Source organism: Antechinus flavipes, chromosome 1, assembly GCF_016432865.1.
Source record: "Antechinus flavipes isolate AdamAnt ecotype Samford, QLD, Australia chromosome 1, AdamAnt_v2, whole genome shotgun sequence".
Lineage (NCBI taxonomy): Eukaryota > Metazoa > Chordata > Mammalia > Dasyuromorphia > Dasyuridae > Antechinus > Antechinus flavipes.
In genome coordinates this window covers 651700420-651712597 of record NC_067398.1, presented here as the reverse complement: position 1 = coordinate 651712597, position 12178 = coordinate 651700420, and the positions used below count along the sequence as shown (strand labels likewise).

At 37.3% G+C, this 12178-nt stretch overlaps 1 long non-coding RNA gene across 1 annotated transcript in view; it reads right to left on the bottom strand.

Moving 5' to 3' along the window:
- LOC127544694 (uncharacterized) overlaps positions 1-2686 on the bottom strand; it is an 8332-nt gene extending 5646 nt beyond the window's left edge. The window contains exons 1-2 of the long non-coding RNA XR_007949514.1: positions 2320-2686; positions 1617-1725 (exon numbers count right to left, since the gene is read on the bottom strand). This is a non-coding gene — a long non-coding RNA (uncharacterized LOC127544694). The remainder of the gene's footprint in view (positions 1-1616; positions 1726-2319) is intronic.
- Positions 2687-12178: the final 9492 nt, after the last annotated feature.

Here is a 12178-nt window from a genome sequence, read left to right as displayed (position 1 = left end):
GTTAGTTTTTTTTTTTTTTTTTACCTGGTTTTTCTAGATAAAAGATAGAGATCTCTATTGTGCACTTGATTTGAAATTACCCCGTGGGGCAAGGGTTATAAACTGCCTTGGTCGTTAGGATTAGAACTGTGGGGTTGGAATTTTAAGTCAAGACTTTTTCTTCTGGTACTGGGGCCAGGGAAGGAAGACAGCATTCCAGTCAATTTGAGGAACATGAAAATCAAGATTAGAGTGACTGGACCTGGCAATTATTGAAAATCCCATTATCTGCTGAAATGAAAGAGGAAGTACTACTTTCCCATTGTGTTTCCCATATATTCCATAAGATCCTGAATATAAATGGCCTTCAATCTCATCATTCAGTACCTGGAAGTGTGGGATCAGATGGAAGCTGGGGGTAAAGGGCTCCATGTGGAAGCACATTCTTCTTTCCTCTTCATTTTTATAGTTTTAGTTAACTATATTACCAGAATATGCCGTGTCCTTTGAATATGGGAAGCAAATTTAATTGACTGACAAAAGAGATCCTAAGAGCATGGTAGGGACCCTAGAATTCTCTATCCTCTCCTTCTTAGGAGTGTCTTCTTTTCAAATAACTAACATACATTGGATCCTATACCTGGACTCTGAACAATCCCTTCCTCTTTCAGGCTAGCCTCTTAGAGAACCCTGCCTCTCCCTCTTGTGATATTTAATCATGGGTGGAGTTAGAAAACAAAGAACAGACATGAGCTCAAAGGTGAAAAGTACCCCACCCTGGGATATGGGAGCTGGAATCTGAGAAAGGAGCAGTGCTTGAAGTCTGCTTCCAGTTCCTAAGTAATCTCCATTTGTCAAAAGGAACTCAGCTTTCCCACTGACTGGTCTGGCAACTTCTAATTCACTACTGGACTGATTATTTCCTATACTAGTTAATTCCATCTCCCCTAAGGTTCTTGCTATAGTCTCATTATCCTCCCTTCTCTGCTCTGAACAAATTTTTAGGGACTGAGCGCACTCTTCTTCCTCCCTTAATGCAGTGTCCCCGTGTTTAACATATATGAGATTATTTGCTTTCAAGGGGAATGGGTAGAGGGAAGGGAGAGAAAAAATTTGGAATACAAAGTTTTGCAAGGATGAATATTCAAAACTATCTTTACATGTATTTTGAAAATAAAAAGCTATTATTAAAAAAAAAATCAGTGCCTCATCTCCTGACTCCCCTTAATCTCTTATTTCTGAAGTGCCTTCAACTTGCAAATTTCTTTAGCCCTGTTTTGATCAAAAGTCTTTGTGTTCATTCAGAAGCCTGAATCATTTCAGGTTCTATTAGAGACATGACCAGAGTTTGTATTTAGAATCTATTTGGGCGAATTTTATATCATGTGGAATCAGTCCAGTAGTGAATTAGAAGTTGCCAGACCAGTCAGTGGGAAAGCTGAGTTCCTTTTGACAAATGGAGATTACTTAGGAATAATAACAATATATAACAATAATAACAATAATAATAAATTCTTTGTATAACAATTTGAAAATTGCAAAACATTTTATAGACGTCATTTATAGATAAATAAAACATTTATAGACATTTTAGACAAAATGTTATAGACATCAAGTAAATCTTTTTTGAAACAGACCTTTTATGAAGTTCTTCCAAAATATTTTCTGCTGGAAATTTGTTACACTCCAAATATTTGTTGGTTCTGTTACACCAAAACCAATTCAGATGCTTCATCTGGTATTGATCTGAGGGAAAGCAAGAAGAAATCAAAGACCTGTCTACTCTCTGGCATCCTGGCTTCACCCTCCTCAATCATCCCTGATCCTTCCTGATCATCAAAGATTTTAAGGACTTTTATCATACTCACAGATTTCCCACTCACATCACCAGCAGGATATGAATCCATGTTCCCTGGATTCCAACTTTCTATTCACCACCTTATCTGTTCTCCACTTATGAATATTCCTCACCTCTGTCCCAAATTCACACACACACACACACACACACACACACACACACTCCTCCCCTAGCATGGACCTTCCAGAGAGTACTCTTTCAAGGTATCAGGCTTTCTGGACCATTTCCTTCAATAAAATATTGGGGAAAGGGTAGATGTGGGAGTAGGAAATCATAGTATTGAGAGTCACAAAGATGAATGAGATATTGGGCGTTTATCAAGTCCAACATCTCCCCTTCTCCCCCCACCTAAACATGCACACCTGGCATGCCATCCCACTCCACATTCACCCAGTTCACACATTTTATCATAGGAAAAAAAACAGCCAAAAGACAGAGGAGACTTAAGGAAGATCACAGATGATATTTGTGACATTACCTACCTTGGCATCCAGAGGAAATATCCTAGAGTGTGGCTATATTCTGTGTTCTATCTAAAAGTGAAAGTTCAAATACTATATATAAAGTCAAGTAAAAGATTGTGAAATGATTGTGAAATGTCAGAATCCATTGGGTAAGGCTGGGTCAGATGACAAGCCTTTGTTACTGTCATCAAGTAGGTGGAACTCTAGAACAATACCTGGGCATAGAATATGTGAAAGATCTTTTCAGATTGACTCTGGACTGGAAGCAATCTGTTGTATAAAAGGTGATATGCTGGAATCAAAAGCTATTGTCAAGGGAAAAGTGAGGTCCAAGATAAAGTACAGTAGTAGTATAAGGCAGCATTAGAGACAGTCTCTGAAGAAACCTTAAACTGGTGGCCTCTGTGCCACAGGTTATTTTTCTGTATATTCATTGTGGCTCTCTCCACCCTGTTTATGCTCAAAGATAAAGTGACCTCTGGTTTATGACTGGTTATAATTAATTGGAGCTGAAGGGATAAACAGCATAGAAACCAGATCATGAGGTCACAGTAGGGGGCGGGGAAAGGGGAAGACATTCACTCATTGAAAATGTGAGCTGGTCAGCTAAAGCATTCAATTTCTTCCTTCCTTTCTTTCTTTCTTTTTTTTTTTAAATATCTTTTTATTGATAGAACGCATGCCAGGGTAATTTTTTTTACAGCATTATCCCTTGCATTCATTTCTGTTCCGATTTTTCCCCTCCCTCCCTCCACCCCTTCCCCCAGATGGCAAGCAGTCCTTTACATGTTGAATAGGTTACAGTATATCCTGGATACAATATATGTGTGCAGAACCGAACAGTTTTCTTGTTGCACAGGGAGAATTGAATGCAGAAGGTATAAATAACCCGGGAAGAAAAACAAAAATGCAAGCAGTTTATATTCATTTCCCAGTCTTCTTTCTCTGGGTGTAGCTGCTTCTGTCCATCTTTGATCAATTTAGGCTCTCTTTATCGAAGAGATCCACATCCATTAGAATACATCCTCAAACAGTATCGTTGTTGAGGTATATAATGATCTCCTGGTCCTGCTCATTTCACTCAGCATCAGTTCATGTAAGTCTCGCCAGTCCTCTCTGTATTCATCCTGCTGGTCATTCCTTACAGAACAATAATATTCCATAACATTCATATACCACAATTTACTCAACCATTCTCCAATTGATGGACATACTTTCATTTTCCAGCTTCTAGCCACTACAAACAGGGCTGCCACAAACATTTTGGCACATACAGGTCCCTTTCCTTTCTTTAGTATCTCTTTGGGGTATAAGCCCAGTAGAAACACTGCTGGATCAAAGGGTATGCACAGTTTGATAACTTTTTGAGCATAGTTCCAAATTGCTCTCCAGAATGGCTGGATGTGTTCACAATTCCACCAACAATGTATCAGTGTCCCTGTTTTCCCACATCCCCTCCAACATTCCCCATTATCTTTCCCTGTCATTCTAGCCAATCTGACAGGTGTGCAGTGGTATCTCAGAGTTGTTTTAATTTGCATTTCTCTGATTAATAATGATTTGGAGCATATTTTCATATGTCTAGAAATAGTTTCAATTTCTTTATCTGAGAATGTCCGTTCATATCCTTTGACCATTTATCAATTGGAGAATGGTTTGATTTCTTATAAATTAGAGTCAATTCTCTACATATTTTGGAAATGAGGCCTTTATCAGAACCTTTGATTGTAAAAATGTTTTCCCAGTTTATTGTTTCCCTTCTAATCTTGTTTGCATTTGTTTTGTTTGTACAAAAACTTTTCAATTTGATATAATCAAAATTTTCTATGTTGTGGTCAATAGTGATCTCTAGTTCTTCTTTGGTCATAAATTCCTCCCTCTTCCACAGGTCTGTGAGGTAAACGATCCTATGCTCTTCCAATTTATTTATAAACTCATTCTTTATGCCTAGGTCATGAACCCATTTTGACCTTATCTTGGTGTACGGTGTTAAGTGTGGGTCAATGCCTAGTTTCTGCCATGATGATTTCCAATTTTCCCAGCAATTTTTGTCAAATAATGCATTCTTATCCCAGAAACTGGTGTCTTTGGGTTTGTCAAACACTATATTATTAAAGTTATTGGCTGTTTTGTCCTTTGAACCTAACCTATTCCATTGATCAACTAGTCTATTTCTTAGCCAATACCAGATGGTTTTAGTAACTGCTGCTTTATAATATAATTTTAGATCTGGTACAGCTAGGCTACCTTCATTTGATTTTTTTTTCATTAATTCCCTTGAAATTCTTGACCTTTTGTTTTTCCATATGAACTTTGTTGTTATTTTTTCTAATTCATCAAAGTAGTTTTTTGGGAGTCTGATTGGTATAGCGCTAAATAAGTAGATTAATTTAGGTAGTATTGTCATCTTTATTATATTTGCTCACTCAATCCAAGAGCATTTAATATTTTTCCAGTTGGTTAGATCAGACTTAATTTGTGTGGAAAGTGTTTTGTAGTTTTGCTCATAAAGTTTCTGATTTTCCCTTGGCAGATAGATTCCTAAATATTTTATACAATCAGTAGTTACTTTAAATGGAATTTCTTTTTGTAACTCTAACTGTTGGGTTTTGTTAGTGATATATAAGAATGCTGATGACTTATGTGGGTTTATTTTATATCCTGCAACTTTGCTGAAGGTGTAGATTGTTTGTAATAACTTTTTGGTAGAATCTCTGGGGTTCTCTAAGTTTACCATCATATCATCAGCAAAGAGTGATAATTTGGTTTCCTCATTGCCTATTCTTATTCCTTTAATCTCTTTCTCAACTCTTATTGCCAAAGCTAGCATTTCTAATACAATATGAAATAGTAATGGTGATAGTGGGCAACCTTGTTTTACTCCTGATCTTATTGGGAATGGTTGCAGTTTGTCCCCATTACATATGATGCTTACTGCTGGTTTTAAATAGATGCTACTGATTATTTTAAGGAAAAGTCCATTTATTCCTATACTCTCAAGAGTTTTTAATATGAATGGATGTTGGATTTTATCAAATGCTTTTTCTGCATCTATTGAGATGATCATATGGTTTTTGTTAATTTGATTATTAATATGGCCAATTATATTGATAGTTTTCCTAATATTGAACCAGCCCTGCATTCCTGGTATAAATCCTACTTGATCATGATGTATTAAACTGGGGATGATTTTCTGTAGTCTTTTTGCTAATATCTTGTTCAAGATTTTAGCATCAATATTCATTAGGGAGATTGGTCTATAATTTTCTTTCTCTGTTTTCAACCTACCTGGTTTAGGTATCAGTACCATGTCTGTGTCATAAAAGGAGTTTGGTAGGACTCCTTCATTCCCTATTTTTTCAAATAGTTTATAAAGCATTGGGGCTAATTGTTCTTTGAATGTTTGGTAGAATTCACATGTAAATCCATCTGGTCCCAGGGATTTTTTTTTTAGGGAGTTGATTAATAGCTTGTTCTATTTCTTTTTCTGAAATGGGACTATTTAAGCAATTTACTTCCTCCTCTGATAATCTGGGAAGCCTATATTTTTGGAGGTAGTCATCCATTTCGCTTAGGTTATCAAATTTATTGGCATAAAGTTGGGCAAAGTAACCCCTTATTATTTCTTTAATTTCCTCTTCATCAGTGGTAAGTTCTCCTTTTTCATTTTTAAGACTGCCAATTTTATTTCTCTCCTTTTTCTAATCAGATTTACCAAAAGTTTATCAATTTTATTGGTTTTTTCATAAAACCAACTCTTAGTTTTATTTATTAGTTCAATAGTATTTTTACTTTGTATATTATTAATTTCTCCTTTTAATTTTAGAATTTCAAGTTTAGTAATTGATTGGGGGTTTTTAATTTGGTCTTTTTCTAACTTTTTAAGTTGCAGGCCTAAATCATTGATCTTCTCTTTTTCTATTTTATTCAAGTAAGCCTCTAAGGATAAAAAATTTCCCCTTATCACCACTTTGGCTGCATCCCATAAATTTTTATTTGATGTATCACCATTGTCATTATCTTGAGCGAAATTATTAATTGTGTCTATAATTTGCTGTTTCATCCAATCATTCTTTAAGATGAGATTATTTTGTTTCCAATTACTTTTTGGTCTATTTATACTTAACTTTTTGTTGAATGTAGTTTTTATTGCATTGTGGTCTGAAAAGGAAGCATTTACTATTTCTGCCTTCCTGCATTTAATTTTGAGGTCTTTATGTCCTAATATATGGTCAATTTTTGTGTAGGTTCCATGAACTGCTGAGAAGAAAGTATACTCCTTTCTGTCACCATTCAGTTTTCTCCAGAGATCTATCATATCTAATTTTTCTAATATTCTATTTACCTCTTTAATTTCTTTCTTATTTGTTTTGTGATTTGATTTATCTAAATCTGAGAGTGCAAGATTGAGATCTCCCACTATTATAGTTTTGCTGTCTATTTCTTCTCGCAACTCTCTTAGCTTCTCTTTAAGGAAGTTAGATGCTATACCACTTGGTGCATATATGTTTAATACTGATATTGCTTCATTGTCTATAGTACCCTTAAGCAAGATATAGTTTCCTTCCTTATCTCTTTTAATTAGATCAATCTTTGCTTTTGCTTGATCTGAGATAAGGATGGCTACCCCTGCTTTTTTGACTTCACCTGAAGCATAATAGATTCTGCTCCAGCCTTTTACCTTTACTCTGTATGTATCTCCCTGTTTTAAATGTGTTTCCTGTAAACAACAGATTGTAGGGTTCTGACTTTTGATCCAGTCTGCTATCCGCCTCCTCTTTATGGGAGAGTTCATCCCATTCACATTTGCGGTTAAAATAACCAATTCTGCATTTCCTGCCATCCTAATATCCCCAGATTATACTTTTCTTTTTCTTGCCCTCCTTCCCTTCTTCCCTATTGGTCCCACTAACGTCGCGCAGCTCTCCCTCTTTAGTATCCCTCCTTCTCCTTTTAAACCCCTTCCCCTTTCTTGTACCCTTCCCTTATTACTCTTTTTCCTTCTCCCTTTTCCTCTCCCACTTTTTAATGAAGTGAGAGAAGAGTCTGAGTAAAACAGATATGTCAATTGTTTCCTCTTTGAGCCAACTCTGATGAGAGTAGGATTCACACAATGTTCCTCCCCCTCTCTAAGTTTCCTCATATATGATAGGTTTCCTTTGCCTCATTGTCTATAGTACCCTTAAGCAAGATATAGTTTCCTTCCTTATCTCTTTTAATTAGATCAATCTTTGCTTTTGCTTGATCTGAGATAAGGATGGCTACCCCTGCTTTTTTGACTTCACCTGAAGCATAATAGATTCTGCTCCAGCCTTTTACCTTTAGTCTGTATGTATCTCCCTGTTTTAAATGTGTTTCCTGTAAACAACAGATTGTAGGGTTCTTACTTTTGATCCAGTCTGCTATCCGCCTCCTCTTTATGGGAGAGTTCATCCCATTCACATTTGAGGTTAAAATAACCAGTTCTGCATTTCCTGCCATCCTAATATCCCCAGATTATACTTTTCTTTTTCTTGCCCTCCTTCCCTTCTTCCCTATTGGTCCCACTAACGTCGCGCAGCTCTCCCTCTTTAGTATCCCTCCTTCCTCCTTTTAAACCCCTTCCCCTTTCTTGTACCCTTCCCTTATTACTCTTTTTCCTTCTCCCTTTTCCTCTCCCACTTTTTAATGAAGTGAGAGAAGAGTCTGAGTAAAACAGATATGTCAATTGTTTCCTCTTTGAGCCAACTCTGATGAGAGTAGGATTCACACAATGTTCCTCCCCCTCTCTAAGTTTCCTCATATATGATAGGTTTCCTTTGCCTCATTGTCACATGTAGTTTCCCTCTTTTTATCTCCCTTCCCTTTTTCTGACGCTATCCCCTTTTCATTTCTACTTCCCTTTTTTATGTTATATCGGTAAGATCAAATTATACATATGGTTTTTATGTACATTCACAACAGAAATACAGTTCTCAAGAGTTCCTTTTACCTTTTTCTACTTCTCTTGATTCCTGTTGTTGAAGATCAAATTTTTTGTTTAAGTCTGGTTTTTTTCCTTAGAAACAGATGGAATTCCTCTATTTCATTAAATGTCCATCTTCTTCCACAGAAAAAAATACTCAGCTTAGCTGGATAGTTTATTCTTGGCTGCATTCCAAGTTCTTTTGCCTTTCAGAATATCTGGTTCTAGGCTCTTCGATCCTTTAATGTTGAGGCAGCCAGATCTTGCGTCACCCTTATTGTTGCATCTCGGTATTTGAACTGTTTTTTCCTGGCTGCTTGTAAAATTTTTTCTTTAGTCTGGAAATTCTGAAGTTTGGCCACAATATTCCTTGGATTCTTTATTTTAGGGTCTTTTTCAGAAGGTGTTCAATGAATTCTTTCAATGCCTATTTTCCCTTCCAGTTCTATTACTTCTGGGCAGTTCTCTTTGATGATTTCCTGTAAAATAGTATCTAGGCTCTTTTTTTCATCATAATTTTCTGGTAGTCTGATGATCCTCAGGTTATCTCTCCTAGATCTATTTTCCAAGTCTGTTGTTTTTTCCAAGTAAATATTTGACATTTTTTTCCAATCTTTCATTTTTTGGTTTTGCTTGACTGATTCTTGATGTTTCAATGAATCAGTCATTTCTATTTGTTCAGTTCTAATTTTTAGTGAGTTATTTTCTTCATTAGCTTTTTTTACTTCTTTTTGTATATGTCCAATTGAGTTGTTTTGCTCTATGGAATTTTTTTCCATTTCACTAATTTTTTTTTTTTAGTGAGTCATTTTCTTTTTCCAATTTGCAAACTCTGTTTCCCAATTCGCAAACTCTGTTTCCCTGCACTTCTTGGGAGTTTTTTACCTTTTCCAATTCACATTTCAGGAAGTTGTTTTCTTTTTCCACTTTATCAAATTTTTCTTTTAGTGAGTTATGTGTCTTTCCCCATTTCTCTTCTAGCTCTCTTTTAAGGTTTTTAATAGTCTCTTCTAGGAGAGCCTTTTGTATTGGAGATCAACAATCATCTGGAGACTGTCTGCTATTAGTCTCTTCAGGGTTGAAAAGCTGTTGTCTTTCTGGGTAGAAAGTATCAATCGTTCTTTTGATTTTTTTACTCATTTTGTTAAAGCCTGTAAGGTCTGCCTTCAGAGCCAGGAGGTTACTAGCTTCCTCTGCAGAGCAGTGAAAGGTATATGGATGGGTAGCTGTCCTGACAACCGGCTACAAAAAGCAGCGAGGTACTGGAGTGCTCTGGGAAAGAGTTCCCCACCCGAAAGTAACTCAGGCCTGCAGGGCCAGGCTGGGAAAGTGCCTTTCAAAGAACCTCAGCTATGTGAGATGACTGCCCTGGGGCTAGACACTTAGCAGTGAGAGTTTCACTGCCCCAAGCCAAACCCTGCCCTGGGGCTGTGGGTATTAGCAGCTGAGCAGTGAATGGATTTGCAGGGACAGGAAGTGTCTGCCTGAGAAGAGAAGTCAGCTGGGGAGGTTCTATTGCCCCAGGCCGAGCCTCCCATACTGCCATTAGAGGCTGCCCAGGCTATGCCCCACTGTCGAGCAGATTAGTAACTGCCTCCACAAAAGCCCCGAACTGCCGGATGTGGCCGCAGGGCTGTGGTAAAGTCTGCCTCAGTCACTTCCAGGTTTGAGGGGTTACAGCCAGATCTTGTTAGGTTCTGGCGTTTTTTAGAGGACCCTCTGTTTTAGGCTTTAACTTCTCTGCCAGTTTACTACTTTGTAATCAAGGCAGAGCAGTTAGCCTATAGCAGAGTGGTCCCTATACCTTCTCTAGCCACAGAGATCACCCCCGCCCCTGGTCTGCTCAGGATGCTAGCCTCTCATTGCCTGTGCTAGTCTGTTCCTGGCCCCTCAGGACAAACCTTTCCTGGCGAGCTTCCGGATCAGCTGGTAAGTTGTAGTGCTTCTTATCTTCATGAATTTAAGCAGTGAAGAGTTATTTTTGAGGCTGGATTAAATAGTTGGTTATGAGGGGAATGAGAGGAGCTTAGAGAGTCGTGTGTGCCTGCTCCGCCATCTTGGCTCCGCCCCGGAAGTCCTTCCTAAAGCATTCAATTTCAAGAAAACAAACATGTATTAGGTGTTTTCTATATGGATTTATTTTCAGAAATTGGAGATATAGTAGAGGGGAAGAAACAGAGATACACACAGAGAAAGTGAGAAGACAGAGACAGAAACAGAAACCGAATTAGACAGAGGAAGAGACATAGAAAGAAATATAGACTCAAAGACAGACAGAGAGAGAGAGAGACAGAGAGAGACAGAGAAAGGCAGAGAGAGAGGGACAAAGAGACAGAGAGACACATACACACTCAGAGACAGAAAGACAGAGACAGAGACAGAGAGACAGAGAAATAGAAATACAGACACAGAGAATTATGGTAACAATATAAGTGGATAGAGGAAGTCAAGAAGTGAAAAGAGAGAGTAGAAAGAGGAATCTCTTCTAATCTGTGGAATCAGGGAAGTCTTCTCAGAAGCAGAGATAACTGAGCTGGGTATTAGGAAGATAAGGAATGACAAATGATCATTTTCAAACTGCAATAATGCAAACTATATTTTTACAGTCTCATCAAATGATGGAGTAATCAAGGACTTTATAAATCTTAAAGTACTATATAAATACTAGCTATTTGAAGGGGCAAGATGTTGTAGTGAATTGATATAATGCTAGACCTAAAGTTAGGAAGACCTGGAAAGCAATTTGAGAACAAATATTTGGTTTAGGAAAATCATATCTCATACCCTAATAAGCTTGACATAGATACCTGACTTGATTATTAAAAAGCATGTCATTAAAAATGCCTATCAGGTATATTTCAGTTATAGCAGAGAGAGAGAGAGAGAGAGAGAGAGAGAGAGAGAGAGAGAGAGAGAGAAAGATACAGACAAAGTCAGTCAGTCAGTCAGTCAGAGAGTATTAAAATGATCACCAAAGAAAAGATAATAATGTGAATAAAATGAACTGATCCACAGGATTAAAAAAAGAAGTTGCCAACTTGGAAGAATTTGCATCATGTATCTCTTTTCTGTCACTTCTGAAAAAAGGACTTGAGTGCCCCAACGACTGGAAGTAGGAATTTTCTCCAACTAAATCTCTCATAGAAGATGATCGTATTCAACTCTCCCATCCAAGAGAGTATGTACTGAAGTGGGAGAGCTCATACTCACCAAAGTAAGTTCATTACCACTTTTTACACCAATATTTTCTCATACTGGAAACATTCCAAAAAATGATAAATACCACTGTAAAGGTACACACCATCAGCCTCAGGGTTAGAAGGTGTTAGTGAGAAGATCTAGGAATAAAAGAGAATTCCTTAGTTCCTATCATAGATCTCCAAAGAAAGAGAAACACTGAAATGATAATACATCTTGTACTCCTGTAAATTTTCTGTTTGCATTAGCTTTTGAGTTAAGCACCCCAGAAAAGCACAAAGGTATTTATTCTAAGGGTTACTGGTGCCATTATTGGACTAAATAGATTTAATGAAGTGCATAGGATTCTCATATCCTTGCACCTTCCATGCTTAAACTGATCCATGAAAAACAAATAAACTGATCCATGTAGCTCAAGTGGAATTCCTGCCCTGACTTTTCATCATACTTACCTATGTAAAGTAAGCAAGAAGAATGTAGAAATTAAATATGACATTGTCTAAAAATGATAGTCCCATCATAAATCCAACTGCGGAATGCACTGCTATCATCACTTCCTCACCAGAAACACATCATGCCCATTCAGGAGAGCATGGCCTTCATACTCTATCCTAGTACTGGGGAAAGCATTCCATGTTGGTCTTTGGGAATCTCATACCCAAGTAGAAGAAATTTAGCTATAAGGACATTCTTGTTAAGGAGAGGGGCCATCTTGGGTCTGGTCAGGGAGAAGGA